This window comes from Thalassophryne amazonica, chromosome 6 (genome assembly GCF_902500255.1).
Source record: "Thalassophryne amazonica chromosome 6, fThaAma1.1, whole genome shotgun sequence".
NCBI classification, from domain to species: Eukaryota; Metazoa; Chordata; class Actinopteri; order Batrachoidiformes; family Batrachoididae; genus Thalassophryne; species Thalassophryne amazonica.
The window spans coordinates 38,086,825-38,100,139 of NC_047108.1; the positions used below are offsets into that span (position 1 = coordinate 38,086,825).

General features: G+C 39.3%; 1 pseudogene; it reads left to right on the top strand.

The window, feature by feature from the left end:
- The window catches only part of LOC117511443, a 121,903-nt pseudogene extending 115,526 nt beyond the window's left edge, over positions 1-6,377 (top strand).
- The last annotated feature ends 6,938 nt before the right edge of the window (positions 6,378-13,315 follow it).

Genomic DNA, 13,315 nt, shown 5'->3' on the forward strand with positions numbered 1-13,315 from the left:
TCTGGTGGTGGGCCAGCAGTACCTCCTCTTCGGCAGCCCACACAACAGTAGGAAACATTTTTCCGATTAAAATTAGAAAAATGGTTCACAAAAAATATAAACCCAGTGTCATAAATGACCCCACTCAGTCATTTGAGGGTTAACAGAAGAGCTTCTTTCTTAAATGTGCTAATATGGAATAGTTGGCATTAAAGCATGTTTGACATGAAACTTCAAAGATATTTAACCTCAAAGACAACAAACACTAATTTTCACAAAGTGTGTCTTCGTTAATCCAGATATCCTACATTTCCCACATTACAATACCTTTCCTTTAAGTTAGCTTTAAGACTGGTTGGTTTATTTTTTATTAATTATTAGAGTTTGTTCACTGTTACTTTCACGTGTGTTAGCTCAAAGTCTGTCAAGATGACGGAGACAACAATTTCAGGAATAATGCGCTCCCATGGCTGAAAAAATTTCTTGCAAGATGTGGTATCATTTAACAAATAAAACTAATTTATAATTTAAAATCACTCAAAATTATTTGGTTTATTTCCAACATACAAACAAAGAAGCAAACAAACCCAACAACGGTGGTAGTAAAATGAGAAAAGACCAACACCAGAGTCCGACAGGGACTGGATCTACCTTTCCCTGCACTGGTGCCTCTGGCGTGGGCTCCAGACCGATGAAGAGCGCCACAATCTCCCAGGTGATCGATGGGCTGTACCACAGCATTTCTTCCTGTCTGCTGGCAACAGTGTTTGCTCCATTGGTGGTTTACACATCACTCTTCCTAATCCATAGTTGTTCCAAAAGAAATATTTTGGTTCACAAGCACCAGCAGTAGTTCCATCTGCATTTAAGTCTTCTGGATCAAAGTGTTTTGAACACAAACACAAGATTTTGGTCAACGCAATTTCGTCCTTACGCCAGATGAGCTGTTGCCTTTTGCAGCCTTTAGCGAGCTTTACCCAACTGAGGGTCTTCATCCATGTATATTTTGTGAGGTTTTTCCTCTTGGCATCATGTGTCCAGCACAGGAAAGGGATTTAATGTACAGAACCATACTGTTTGTATTTCTTCATGACTGATCTAAATGAAGTCCAAAACATATTCAGTGACTTGGAAATGTTCATATATCCATCTTCGGACTTGTCTAAAGAAAACTGGCATAAAAATTCTGATTTACTTCTTATACTAAAGGGTACTGTTATTTATTCAACCCATTATTTGGCTGATCATTTTTATTTAAATGATATCATGTTGCAAAGATTTGTTTTCAGTTTGAATTTAAAGGCAATAATTTCAGATTATACAAAATTGCTTCAATTACTTACTGAGTTGGTTCATTTGATTTCTGAACATATTTTACGTTCTGTAATAAAATTCAGGGGTGCCAATCATTTTGACTGGGACCGTATATGTTGTTTATAAATAAACACACACAGTACACAACCAATAGAACTAACAAAATAGATTGCCGATAAAAACATAACCGCCTGACACAACACAAATGTGTGAAAACATTGAGACACAACAGTACAAAACTAAACAGTTGACAATCAATAAGACAGTCTGTATAGATACTGCTCTCCATTAGGTGGCGCTACTCTCCTTCACTCTTTCTGAATATTGGACTCTTACTTTTCTCACTTTCTCCTCATTCTGGTTCGTGGATTTTTTTTATTTTTTTATTCTAGCATATCAAATACCTTATGACATATGAAGCTCACACTAATCACACACATGTATTGGTGTTTACATCAATGTGATCCACAATTCAGCTGTGATCTGTAGTGGGATATTCCACATGCTGGCTGAATCCAAACAAATATTTCCACTGTGCTGTAGAGCTGCAATGATTCATCCATTATTAATCAACTATTAAATTAGTTAACAACTATTTTGATAACACTGGTCTATAGCCGAAATGCTTCAGAAGTAAATATAGTCAAATTTTACTAATTTTGAGCCACTGAGAGAGAAAATGATGTTTGAAATTGTTGAATGGCTCCATTTTGTAAGATTTGATACTACTATGTTAATACAGTGCATTTGGAAAGTATTCACAGCGCTTCACTTTTTCCACATTTTATGTTACAGCTTTATTCCAAAAAGGATAAAAAAAAATTTTCTTCAAAATTCTACACACAATACCCCATAATACTCCCATAATGACAATGTGATTTTTTTTTCTCCCATCCAAGTACTAACCAGGCCCCACACTGCTTAGCTTCTGACATCTGATGGGATCAAGCTTACACAGAGCAGACTGGCTACAGTAGAATTTTGCAAATTTATTAAAAAATAATCAAAAACTAAGAAATCACATGTACATAAGTATTCACAGCCTTTGCCATGAAGCTCAAAATTGGGCTCAGGTGCATCCAGTTTTCACTGATCATCCTTGAGATGTTTCTACAGCTTAATTGGAGTCCACCTGTGGTAAATTCAGTTGATTGGACATGATTTGAAAAAACACACACCTGTGTACATATAAGGTCCCACAGTTGACAGTGCATGTCAGAGTACAAACCAAGCATGAAGTCAAAGGAATTGTCTGTAAACCTCCAAGACAGGATTGTTTCAAGGCACAACTCTGGGGAAGGGTACAGAAACATTTCTGCTGCTTTGATAGTCCCAATGAGCACAGTGACTGCCATAATCTGTAAATGGAAGAAGTTTGGATCCACCAGGACTCTTCCTAAAGCTGGCCACCCATCTGTATTGAGTGATCGGGGGAGAAGGGCCTTAGTCAGGTAGGTGACCAAGAAACCAATGGTCACTCTGTCAGAGCTCCAGCATTCCTCTGTGGACAGAGGAGAATCTTCCAGAAGGACAGTCATCTCTGTAGCAATCCACCAATCAGGCCTGTATGGTAGAGTGGCCAGATGGAAGCCACTCCTTAGTAAAAGACACATGGCAGCCCACCTGGAGTTTGCCAAAAGACACCTGATGGACTCTCAGAGCATGAAAAAAAACTTTAATATCTTGGACATAGTAGCCAATCAGCCAAATTTTATTGTCATATTTAAATTCAGCATGCCAAAATTCATAATAAATAGAACATTTTTTTTCTGAAGCAGGCAACTTCTAAAAATTAAAAATTTGTCTGCCAGTGTCATCAATTAATTGTTTGAGCTTCTGTTTATCCATATGTATATATCCAAATTCACAAATTTCAGTTTGTTCAATGTGAATATTTTCTGGGTTTTCTTACATATTCCTTTCCCCCTATCTGGCCGTAAACTGAATATCTCTGGGTTGTGGACAAACCAAGACATTTGAAGGCATTGTCTTGGCCTCTGGAAACCAATGATAATTTTCAATGTTTTTTGATATCTTATGGGCCAAGAATTAATCAATTAATCATTGATTTCTCTCTCTCTCTCTCTCTCTCTCTCTCTCTCTCTCTCTCTCTCTCTCTCTCTCTCTTGTTTATGAAAATAGATTTCCATCGTTACTGTACCGTGATTTAGTGTTTACACTAAATCTTTGTAAGAAGTCTCCACACAAGAACACATGACAGACACACACAAAAACAGGTCTGCATGTTTACCACCTGTTTGGTAATTGATGGAGGTATTAATGTTATATTTTGTTATTCCTTAGGTAGAGGTGGAATATGTTCTTTGATTGTACATCGAGTTGTGTTAGAAGTCTTTTTTTCTCGTCTTATTTCATGTGAAATGGTATAATGGCATGATATGTTATATGCATTCTTGTCAACTCACAGTTGCCGTTTGCACTTATTCCCATCCTCACTTTCACCAGTTTGCCATCTCTCATGAATGAGTTTGCCAATGGACTGTAAGTTTTTAAGCCTTCTAAGAGGCACAGTATCTCGGTGATTTCCTTTATTGTTCTGTAAAGATGTTTACTCAGTTGTCTGTCTTCTTCTTAAAGCATATTTAAAATAGGAGGCGGGTTGGTGATCCTAACCGTGTGTGCCATCAACATGTACTTTGTTGTGGTGTATGTGATGACACTGACCAGCGTGTGGCTGTATGTGCTGGCAGCATTCCTCTGTATAGCATACCTCACCTTTGTGGGATATCTGGTAGGTAACTTTGCCTGTAGGGCAAAATGCCGTGCATGTTTCACTGTGTTCCATTATTCTGACTGTTATTGTGTACAGTGTATCTGGAAAGTCAATCAATCAATCAATTTTTTTTTATATAGCGCCAAATCACAACAAACAGTTGCCCAAAGGCGCTTTATATTGTAAGGCAAGGCCATACAATAATTATGTAAAACCCCAACGGTCAAAACGACCCCCTGTGAGCAAGCACTTGGCTACAGTGGGAAGGAAAAACTCCCTTTTAACAGGAAGAAACCTCCAGCAGAACCAGGCTCAGGGAGGGGCAGTCTTCTGCTGGGACTGGTTGGGGCTGAGGGAGAGAACCAGGAAAAAGACATGCTGTGGAGGGGAGCAGAGATCGATCACTAATGATTAAATGCAGAGTGGTGCATACAGAGCAAAAAGAGAAAGAAACAGTGCATCATGGGAACCCCCCAGCAGTCTAAGTCTATAGCAGCATAACTAAGGGATGGTTCAGGGTCACCTGATCCAGCCCTAACTATAAGCTTTAGCAAAAAGGAAAGTTTTAAGCCTAATCTTAAAAGTAGAGAGGGTGTCTGTCTCCCTGATCTGAATTGGGAGCTGGTTCCACAGGAGAGGAGCCTGAAAGCTGAAGGCTCTGCCTCCCATTCTACTCTTACAAACCCTAGGAACTACAAGTATTGTAGTATTCACAACACTTTACTTTTTCCACATTTCCAAAGTGCATGAAATTAATTTTTTCCTCAAAATTCACACAATACCCCATAATGACTATGTGATTTTTTTTTTTGCAATTTTTTTTGTAAATTTATTAAAAATAAAAAACTAAGAAATCACATGTTCATAAGTATTCACAGCCTTTTCCTTTAAGCTCAAAATTGATCTCAGGTGCATCCTGTTTCCACTGATCATCCTTGAGATATTTCTACAGCTTAATGCGAGTCCACCTGGGGTAAATTCAGTTGTTGCTCTGGGGGTTGGTAAGGTTAGACCTTACCTGTGTGAAGTGCTTTGAGGCAACTCTGTTGTGATTTGGCGCTATATAAATTAAAATAAATTGAAAATAAATTGAAATTGATTGGACATGATTTGGAAAGACACATACCTGTCTACATATAAGGTCCCACAGTTGACAGTGCATGTCAGAACACAAATCAACCATGAAGTCAAAGGATTCGTCTGTAGACCTCCGAGACAGGATTGTCATGAGGCACAGATCTGAGGAAGGCTACAGAAACATTTCAGCTGCTTTGAAGACCCAGTGGGCACAGCTGCCTCCATCATCCATAAATGGAAGTTCAGATCCACCAGGACTCTATTTAGAGATGGTGGCCCATCTAAACTGAGCGATCGCGAGAGAAGGACCTTAGTTAGGGACGGGACCAAGAACCTGATGGTCGCCAAGAACTCGACACTCCCCATCCAACCTGATGGAGCTTGAGAGGTGTTGCAAAGAGGAATGGACAAAACTGGACAAAGATAGGTGCACCAAGCTAGTGGCATCATCTTCAAGAAGAGTTGAATGCCAAAGGCGCATCAACAAAGTATCGAGCAAAGGCTGTGAATACTTATGACTATGTGATTTCTTAGTTTTTTATTTTTAATAAATTTGCAAAAATTTCAGAAAAATGTTTTTCATGTTGTCATTATGGGGTGTTGTGAGTAGAATTTTGAGGAAAAAATAATTTTACTCCATTTTGGGATAATTCTGTAACCTAAGAAAATGTGGACAAACTGAAACACTGTGAATACTTTCCAGATACACTATAAGTAATAGAGTGTTTATTCAAAGTGTTAACCATTCAGTGTATTTTCTGTGGCAATACTCAGATTGTTTAGCTGCTGTGTCTTTGTGTGTGACAGTCTTGGTTGTGTCTCATATCTCTGGGAGTGGCCTGTCTGGACCCCGCCAAAAGGAGAGCCAGTGATTCCACCATCCTGATCGAGCAGCAGCCAGAGTTTGACCCCTGAATCAAGCATGTTCCGGCTGTGTGCTGCTCTACTCATCTTTATGGCTCCAGCGCTTTTTGTCATCTTTCTGACTGATTGATCTGTCTGACCATCAGGTTATCTTTTTGCCTACAAGTGTTCCTTGCCATCAAGAGTATGAAAAACAAACAAAACAAAACTGCTTTTAAGAAACTTGGGGATGGCAGGGAAAATAACTATTTTTAAAGTAAAATACATTTTATGACAATTTAGCTTTTAATTAATATTAGCAAGGGAAGACTTAAAAGAGTCCTATTAACTTTTTCAGGAAACCAATTAAAGGTTGAAGTCATAACTGCTACTTAGAGATTGATGTGATGCAGCCAAAAAGCAAACAAACTAAGAAACTGGACTCTCAGAAAAACTTGTTTCTGTCAGTTGCTTTAAATGGAACAGAGCTGCGACCCCCTATCTGAATGTAGATGGAACAGGAGTGTAATATTTGCATTATACACTTTAAACTATGGATGGGACAGTAATGAAAATCATTATTAAACTAGTCAATGACTAATAGTCAGCTTCTCCCTTGTTTCATTCGGAAGCACAGCAGATTCACTCCGGATGCCCTTCCTGAAGCAACTCCACGTTGCAGTATGTGGAGAATGATTTGGGGTGGCTTTGAACTGAGAACTTTCAGTCAGTGTAAATGACAGCTAGTGTGTGCCAAGTTCAGGAACTTCCCACTAGTCCTAGGGTCCAGTAGTCCTAGTATTAAGGAGAGCAAGTTGAAGTTATTACATTTATGGTAGGCTATATGTTGCATGAAAGTAGGTTAATGTTAAATGTGGCAATTAAAAAAACTATTTCGCTTTGGTGAATTAACATTATTGGTTGATTTTCAATTCAACAAATTTATAAACAACAGTACAGTTAAAGGTGATTAATGGTGTATATTAACAGGCATCATATGTTTTATGTTTGTACATTCAACAAAACTGGATATGGTTTGATATATATTTGAAAGTACAGTAAAACTCACCTAAACCATCATCGTATAAACCGGATATTCGCACTCACTGGACAAAAGCAAATGTCCCAAAGTTTTTGTATAGTTTTCCATATAATAAACACCATATATATCGGATTTTGTATAACAGATTTCCACTTGCATCAGACAAAACGTCCCATCCTATCCCATCACAATGCATTTGTATTAAAAACCCCTCGCATGTACCAAACAGAGCAGTGTGGACATGCCCAGTCACAACAGAGTTACGAAATGAAGTTCAGCACTGACACGCGCCGATTCAAGGAAACTGGGTACCGTATTTCCTTGATTAAAAGACCGGGCACTTATTTTTTCAAACCGTGCTCACACCCGGCACCTAAATGAGGCAGGGTGTAATTCAAGGCCGGCGATTATTAACAAAATGCTGCTTGTTGCCTGCAATGTAATTTGGTGTTAAGGGCCTGGTCAGATGGCACACGGCGTTAGCTGAACGAAGGAAAAAAGTCACAAAGCCACAAATCGTTGAGAAAAAGTGAGCGAATGAGCCGGTACTTCTCTCATCACCAAAAAGCCTGCGAGTGCAGAGCGCAAACAAACAAACGGAAAAGGAAGCAAATGGTGATCTTTACGCTTTTCAGCTGTGAGAGCTTGTTGTCTTGACAGTAGGTTTGTCATTGTGTTCGCGCACATGCACGTTGCAGCCAGAGACGGCTGCAACATGCATAAATAGTTAAAGTAGTTGATCAAATGTTCTTGCCGCTATTGTTTCTGTATGAAAACGTTGCTTTTTGTCCCATACATGGACGAGTCATGTTCAGATCATCGGAGCTTTAGTTATTGATCCATTCAGATGTTGTCAATGTTCATGCAAGACATTGGACTTTGGAGGTTGGACGAAGTTGGACGACAATCTAACACTGATGGTACGGGAACTACGCAAATGATGAGGAACCATCAAGACAGAAAACTAAACAAAATACAGATGAACTGAGGTTGTCATCAGGATTGGTTCACATTTTTCAACAGTTTGAAAATTCTGACGAAGCGCCAGCTACAGAAACAAGGCTGGACAACAGTTAAACGATGTCTCCAAAAGTCAACGTAAGTTCAGATTTCTTGTTTTGTTTTGCTTTCGGTGTCCTTCATTAGTGTCGTGTGACCGGGGCTTAAGTTTCACACATATCCCTGGGTGCGACAAACAAAAAATAACCGCTTTAGATCAGAGCCCTCTGCATGGCTGTGAACCCTCTCTGGAGATCGCAAAAGCTGTGATTGGTCAATTTTCCAATTTCACTCCTTCCTCTCCTGTCATATTTTTAAGGTTTTTGCAGTGCACACGCAGATTACATTTCAATCAGGGAACAAATAGGGGAACATTTGGCAGAAAAGTCCATAGATATGACCAGCTTTACAACACGGAGTCTAAAACTACAAAGACGGTCAAATGACCCACAATTCATGGAGGGAAATTGCACGTACATATCGTTGGTTTGGAGTTTGATGATTGTATAATGAAGTGGAGTTCATTGGGGGATAAACTGATCCAGAAAAAAACACTGCTCCTGCAGTAAATTGCATTTAGACACCCACCAACGTGACAGAAAACTTTAAAAGGGTCACGCACACGTCAATGTCATTGCATGGCCACGGAGTTATGGAGCTGGGGAAGCATAAATCAGGCTTTAGGATTTTAAGGTACCACTCTGCAGCAGACTTAGAAAAACGAGTGACTCGACAAAATGTACTCTTTTTAATGCACATAATGCCCGGCAGGCATTAATTTTTTTCAGACAAAGTTTTGGCCCGGTCATTAAACGAGGCCGGACCCTATTCAGGGTCAGATGTTCAATAGAGGAAATACGTAAGCCTAATTGGTGATGGGGATTCCCTGTAGTGTAGATCGATTGGCACCTCCTGACTGTAACTAATCTGTTACATAGATATAACGGATTTTGTCTGTTTTATACATATAGCGGATTTCGATTAAAATGGACAAAATTCGCTGGTCCACCTGAATCCATTAAATGTGAGTTTTACTTTATAACATTTATTTGTGAACTTTAAAATCAGTTTGGGGTTGTAATATTCACCATCACATAATATAAAGAGGTTAGGACCAGTGGACCCTAGGTCTAGCCTGAGTTCAGAGCCCCGTAGACAGCGCCAGCTAGTGGTAACACTTAGCTGCTGTGAACCAACCATGATTTTTCCTTTCTGAGTATTTTATTAGAAATATCTAAGATAATATGGCTTTCTGTGCAGTTAATTGTACTAGTGGACCATCACCATAGGTCTGTGGTCCAGTATTTCTGTTTATTGAAATTTTGGTATAATTTAATTTGTATGATAGTATCAGCAGCTGAGGTACATTACTGTAGGTCTACTGATGGTGCCCTTTTTATGAAGGCAATATGCCAGTCATACTACGTTTTAATACCCGCATCCAAGCCACCCGTTATGAAAACTACTGCCCAGTCCACAGCAATATGCATCAATCAAACACCCGAACGAAAGGTAGCCTTTTACCCTTAGCCTGTTCAAGAACTTCAAGATGGGAGAATCAAACACAGTAGATATATATATACATTAAAATTTCTCTGGAAATTTAATGTTGAAGCTATAAAAATACTGCGGTTATTTGAAATTGGCCTTTTTTCATGATTTACCCTTAAATGAATTAAACATATGTGCGTGTCCTTCTGTGTTATATGTCATAATGATTTGATTTTGGATATTTTTTTATCTGAGTGCTGTTTACATTTTATTTCAGTGATGAAGAGTGAATGTATTTTTTTATTTTTTTTTTAAATCTGTTCTCATTATGGTGCTGTACATCCATGCACATTGTTTTTTACCACAGGGAGGCAGTACAAGCTAATGGAAGGTGCTTCACATGTTGTAAATGTCTCACTGTAGTAAACATAACATGGATTAAATGATGTGTGTTACATCACACCCTGTGTTTTGTTGGAGCTGCACAGTAACGTGTGCAGAAATGGCCTTACACAAACCAAACGTACGTTGAGATGGGAGCCTGGCTGCTCTTTGACATGCCTGTGGTGGTGCTGTGCCTGAGTTGTGACTGTTGTGTAACTGCTGACAGCCACTGCTGGTTTCAGTGCTGCTCAAATTCCAGTCCTAAAGTACTTCAGCCTTTGCAGGCTGAGGAGAGGCGGATGGACAGGTTTTTCTTTGCATTGTGGTGGGGAACTTTTTTTCTGTTCCTGTCATGGAGGCTGAGTTATGTAAGAGGGGAGAGACTTCCCACCGCCCCTCTCTGTTTTTGTTTTTCTCAATGAGCCAATGTCTCCCTGCCTAGGCCTCACAGCCTGTCCGGTAGGCCCCTTTCCTGGAAACATAGCCTAGCAGAGGCCACTCAGGGGCAGGGTTCTTCCAGCAAATCACATGATTATAGACCCTACACTTGCAGCCCTGCTGTGATGCTGCGAGTGCATTTCAACAGCTAGTTTTTCATCAGCGTGATTGGATGTTGTTAAAGAAAGACAGAGCCGGGCTGTAAGTCGACGCTGTGCACACCCAGTTCAGTTCATTGTGGTTCTACTTGTAATTTTCACCCAGGTGTGAAAATTACAAGTAGAACCACAATAACCCATGGATGGTGTTTATATGTGTGTGAGTAATGTGATTTGTTGCCAGTAATGTCAACATTACCCACAGATATGTTTGCGATGCACAATAGATAGAAATAACTTCATGTATGTGTGTGTGTGAGAGATTTTGTCATTTTGCCAGATGGCTGTTCAGGTAAATTAACATTAAGGAAGATGAGGAAGGTCATCTGTGGGTTCAGTAAATTTACAGATGGTTTTATTATTATTATTATTATTATTATTATTATTATTATTATGACACAGTTATATACATTTGTAAATGTACGAATTTGATGTCATGTGGGTGATGTTGGAATGTAAGAATAACTGATTACCTTCTGTGGAGGACAGAGAATGCAGTAGTTTTGTTTACAACTGGCTGATTTCTCGTATTAGAAAAATTCAAATTTAAATTGTAAACAGATGGTGTCACTAAAAATGCAATAAACCATAACATGAGACTGAAATCAGTGTATTCTGAGATTATGTTATAAAAGACAAGGATTGTGGTTTTCTCCTCTGTTAATTGTTTTTCTGTAGCCGTGCATTGATCTCTTCGATGGTTAGTTTTGCTTCACTGCTGTTTGCAGTCTGGTGTTTTGGGCGGAGTGTTACACAGGACTAGGACTGCAGTACTCGGCCTCGGGCCTCCTCAAACGTTGACCCCCTTGCTCTTTGTGTCCATCTGTCTCCTCTGTGGAATGCACACACGACATTACCAGAAGAACAGGCTGAGATGCCTCCGAAGGCAAAGATTTCTGAGTAGATTTATTCACCATCGTGGCAGTTTTCCGTGTGGTCCATACTTACTTTGTATATATTTTTATACACGTCTGTCAGTGCTGCCTTAGAATGTCTGACACCAGGAATGCAAACAGCAGGGCCATTTTTGTTTACATCTTGCATTGTGGCCGGCGTGGGCGCAGACTGAGCTTACACTGTAATGGGCCCACATGTGTTTGGGATGCTTGTACTAACGCTGCAGCTTTGCATTGATGAACAGCTTTTGTGTTTTCTGCAGCCAAACCCTGAGACATTAAGTTTGTATTATTGATGGGATTGCTCGTGTGCATATTTGTGAGCTAAGACACAATAGATCTGCTCTTCCATATGTCTGCTGCTCCCTGTGCACTGCGTTTAGCTTCCACGGGATAAAGAGGGGATGCACAACCTCAAAACCCTCTCTGCTGTAAATATCTGAGACCTACTGCTTGACCATATTGCCTAACATGATGTCAAAGCCACTTTTCTTTATAAAGGATAAAATGTACATATTTTAGTTCCAGCTGCGCTCTGCACTCAGTTTCATGAAAATTAGTCAAAAATACAGTTTTTGTTGTTTTGCAGTTGGAGGGACATTTTTCTCTTTCATACAAACATAACAGTTCATTTATTTTAATGTAAGAATCACCTTTAACAGCGCTGATTAAATATTATGATTTAAAATGTCATTGTCATGTCGCATGAGTGGAGAATGTTTAATAAGTGCCATAAAGTAATGATTCTACAACAGCTTTCAGGCCAAACACATTTGTCACATCTATAAATATAAAAGGTAATCTATGTGTGTATGTGGCACGGTTTGTGTTTGGGGTGAACTCTGCGTTGTGTGGCCTGAAACATGTCATGTTTGGTATGTGGGACCTTCACAATAATAGGTATGTTTTAAGAAATACTCACGTGAGCGGTGGTATTTTTTAGTTCACCTTCTAAAGTATCTTATTTGACATGCAATCTACAACTATTCAGTGGACGTCTGTATATTTCCTGTGGTGTTGGGAAAAAAAAGGATTGGACCCATCAAAAAAAAAAAGGAAAAAAAATGGTATGTAGTTCATATCTCAAATGTCTGCCCTTTTGCTTTGGAGTACCTCCAAGGGCCGAAGCAATTAGCAGTATTTCATTGGGTTTTGGATAAATTTGGATTTTCTACATCAATTAAGTAATGCAGAATTCACACCTCTAATTAACATTTTCCCATTTACTTTGCAGTACCTGGAAGGGTCGAAATAATTGGCAAGTGTTTAGAATATTGATTTTCTGGACAAAGCAAGTGATGCCCAATTCACATTTCAAAAAAACGGCTTCCCTTTGCCCATTACTTTTCAAAGTATCTGTACAGGTTCAGGAAACTGGGATTCAGTTCGCATAACACTCATTCAGAGACATACCTGACTTTTGGAATTCAGACTTCTCACAATTGTACAGTAAGATGACTATTGTAATTGATGTTATAGAGTAATGAGATGTTCCCATGTGTTAAACATATTGTACTGTAAACTTAAGCAAAGGAGTGAACCCATCAAAAAAAGAAGAAAGAAAGGAAGAAAAATGAAACGACAACAAAAAAACGTCCAACTGCTTCTCAGGGCATGCACTCCTACACTTAGCAAAATTCCTGAGTACATTTTATGTGTAATGTGCCCATGGGTTCTGTCATCCTCTGTAGCATGCCTGCAGGTACATAACATAGCAACAAGATGAACGGTCGTGGAATTGCGCTTTCACCACATGCACAAAACTATTTGAACCCTTAACCAGGCAACCTCAGACCTGGGCCTGTAGTATTACAGGGCCAAGGCAATACAGGTAACCTTGCATAATCTGTGTGAGTGAGGACCCAAAAAATCAATCCAGGTTACAGCATAAGATTAAACCATAATAAATGGTCTAGGAAAGGGACCACAAATTTCATTCGGATTATGGGATGATCCGGAT